Below are 3,664 nucleotides of genomic sequence, written 5' to 3' on the forward strand. Positions count from 1 at the left end.
ACCGTTCCCTGCTGTATTAGATATTGTTTCTGTTTGACTTTAGTATTGTTTTGGTTTGGGTTTTGGTTTCGAGACAGAGTTTTTTCTTTGGAGCCTGTCCTGGAACTAGCTATGCAGACCAGGCTGGCCTTGAACTCAAAGAGATCCACCTGCCTCTGCCTCCTGAGTGCTGGGATTAAAGGCGTGCGCCACCACCGCCCGGCCCTGAGACATATTTGTTTAACTAATTGAATGAATTGAAATTTGAGTTTAATATTCACCTCTTTTTGCTTCCTCAACCAGGCAGTAAATTCATGGAAATTGGGCAAATATCAGGTGTGCCACCAATGTCTGAGTGACTTTAGCATCTTCTTATTGTGAACTTCGGGGGTCACGACCGTGACAGCACACTTTCAGAGTGCTTTACCAAGGTTATCTTTGTAACCCGACTCTCTGTTATGGGATGATAGTTCCAGATGTTGCCTTGTCTTCCTGCTCATCATCTGGAGAAGGTTTTGTTAAATAGATGAAGCTCAGAACGTTTTGCAGATTTGGAAAACCACTGGAGAGACAATCAGGTACAATGTTACTTCCATTTACCCTTACAACCCTACTGTAACTAAGCTAACTATAACAAACAACAAACAAAACCCAAAATAAATGCTACAAGGGGAAAAAAAAAGGACATCCCTAGAGACGATAAGGTTAGTGAACGAAAACCCCAGTGCTAGGGTTAGGCCACCTCCCTGTGAGGGTCACAGAAGCCCCTGAGGGTCCCCATATCCTAAAGGCTATCACTATTGCTGTTTTTTTCAAGACAGGGTTTCTCTGTGTACCACTGGCTGTTCTGGAACTCACTTTGTAGACCAGGCCGGCCTTGAACTCACAGAGATCCACCTGCCTCTGCCTCCTGAGTGCTGGGATTAAAGGCAGGCATCACCACCGCCCAGCCACCACTCCCTGGCCACCTCTGCTGTTGATGCCAAAAGCTAGACAATAAGGTCCTATTGCTGAAGACACCATATTACATGCTTTGACTATAGAACATGAAGAAATTAGTCTACGGCCATACCACCCTGAACGTGCCCAACCTCACCTGATCTCGGAAGCTAAGCAGGGTTGGGCCTGGTTAGTACTTGGATGGGAGACCGCCTGGAAATACCAGGAGAGGAGAGGAGAGGAGAGGAGAGGAGAGGAGAGGGAGGGAGGGAGAGAGAAGAGCATGAAGAATTATTCTGCCACTGAAATGGAAGCTCTTACCCTATTAGCTGGCTTTCATAGTGTTAGAAGGGGCCATGCAGGCTGCTGATGGAGAACTGTCACCAACATTCTGTGGACCCTGCATGGTAAGACACCAACATGCTGCGCAGGATATGCCTGCTCATGCAATAGTGGCTAGGCGATCCTAGGTAAGATTAAGTCTTCTCGTTTATTTAAAACCCAACCCACAAAAGAATTCACCTTTGGTATTATAAGCCAGGACAAAAAAACCTGTGGCTGGGAAGGTCATAGGTCCCAGTGTGAAAGTAACTTGTATGTTTTTTTTTGTTTTTTTTTTTTTTTTTTTTTTTTTGGTTTTTCGAGACAGGGTTTCTCTGTGGCTTTGGAGCCTGTTCTGGAACTAGCTCTGTAGACCAGGCTGGCCTCAAACTCACAGAGATCCGCCTGCCTCTGCCTCCTGAGTGCTGGGATTAAAGGCATGCGCCACCATTGCCCGGCTAACTTATATTTTTTATAAGATAAATGTGATGTGCCAGCCAAATTATCTTCTAAGCATGTGTTTATAGCCATAGACCATTGTTGTTGTCAACCTCAATTCATAACCATTGGTGAAAATCTTGCAAACAAGTGACTAATATTTTGACATGGTGGTTTACTTAATAACCATAGGTGAGCATCTATAGCCACCGTCTCCAAGACTCTGGGATCATTGCGGAAGAGGGGCAGAAAGAATGTAAGAGTCAGAGAAAGGAGTGTAATGTAACAGTTTTCTAGGAGATTGAAACATTCTATCCTTCAGGGAAGCTTTTTAAAAAGGAAGGTAAAGCCCAGCATGTGGTTGCTGGGAATTGAACTCAGGACCTCTGGAAGAGCAGCCAGTGCTCTTAACCACTGAGCCATCTCTCCAGCCCATTTAGCAGCCTTCTTGACTTGTACTGCATTGTCCAACCACATTAGCAGTAAGCAGCTAAGTTAATTATGTTCATTCAGTTTCTGAATTGTTTTTCTTATGTGCTTGGTGTGTGGACAGTATATGCATACGGATGTGTGAGAGGAGAGGCTGGAGGGTGATCTGGGGTCTCCCATCCTGCTATTTGTCTTACTCCTTGAAACAGGGTGCTTCACTCAACCTGGTCTATGCTGGACAGCAAGTCTCAGGGAGTCTCCCGCCTTGATATTCCCTTCACCCTCCCAGGTCAGGGGTGACAGGTGTGTGTAGAGGCCTCTATCTTTTTAATATGGGTTGTGGAGCTGGGCGGTGGTGGCGCATGCCTTTAATCCCAGCACTCGGGAGGCAGAGGCAGGCGGATCTCTGTGAGTTCGAGACCAGCCTGGTCTACAAGAGCTAGTTCCAGGACAGGAACCAAAACCACAGAGAAACCCTGTCTTGAAAAACCAAACTAGTAATAATAATAATAATATGGGTTGTGGGCATTTGCACTCCAGTCCTCATGCCTGAACAGCAAGTACTCTTATTTACTACTAAGCCATCTCCCCAGCTCCGACATGAGGAACTGGATAAAGGGTCGCAGTGTTGGCAAGATTGAGGACCACAATACTAGACATAGAGTTGTTTCTATCTAGTCAGATCTAATTCTAAAAACACTAATTCTAAAAATTCTGGAACCCATTTAGGACTTACCTGTAGTATTGCATTAGTGTTATGAATTAGTTGAGATAATCAGTTTTCGAGGAGGGAAGATTTATTTTGTCCATAGTTTTGGAGGGATCAGTTCACTGCTAGTTGGCCAAATGCTTGTGAGCCTGTCATGAGGCCTGTCATCATGCTGTCATCATGCTGGAGACAGACAGCTGAAGAAAGTCACATGACTCATTGGTGACCAGGAAACAGAAGTAGGACAGACAAACAGGCCAGAGCCCATTATGGTTTGAATGTGAGATACCCCTCACAGGCTTATTTATTATGGATCTGAACATTTACTTTGTCCCCAGCTGGTGATGCTTTTTAGCAGGTATGGAACCTTGGAGCTTATGTCCTCTGGTTCTGGCCTGCTTGTTCTCTGCTTTCTGTCTTCGCTGTGATGTCATCACCTGCCTCAAGTTCCCACTGGCCAAGACTGATCTGATCCTGTCACCATGCTTTTCTTATTTCTTTTTTTGTTTTGTTTTGTTTTGTTTTTTTGAGACAGGGTTTCACTGTAGCTATCAAGCTTGTCCTGGAACTAGCTGTTGTAGACCAGGCTGGCCTTGCACTCACAGGGATCCACCTGCCTCTGCCTCCTGAGTGCTGGGATTAAAGGCGTGTGCCACCGCCGCCCAGCTTTTTTGTTTTTTGTTTGTTTTTATTTTCAGTATTTTTAAAAAATATTTGTTTATTTATTATGTATACAATATTCTGTCTATGTGTATGCCTACAGGCCAGAAGAAGGCACCAGACCCCATTACAGATGGTTGTGAGCCACCATGTGGTTGCTGGGAATTGAACTCAGGACCTTTGGAAGAG

At 45.0% G+C, this 3,664-nt stretch overlaps 1 pseudogene; it reads left to right on the forward strand.

The window, feature by feature from the left end:
• Positions 1-1,037: 1,037 nt before the first annotated feature.
• On the forward strand, positions 1,038-1,155 carry LOC113458359 (annotated as a pseudogene).
• The last annotated feature ends 2,509 nt before the right edge of the window (positions 1,156-3,664 follow it).

The sequence above is a fragment of the Microtus ochrogaster genome, unplaced genomic scaffold, assembly GCF_000317375.1.
Source record: "Microtus ochrogaster isolate Prairie Vole_2 unplaced genomic scaffold, MicOch1.0 UNK15, whole genome shotgun sequence".
In the NCBI taxonomy this organism is placed as follows: Eukaryota; Metazoa; Chordata; class Mammalia; order Rodentia; family Cricetidae; genus Microtus; species Microtus ochrogaster.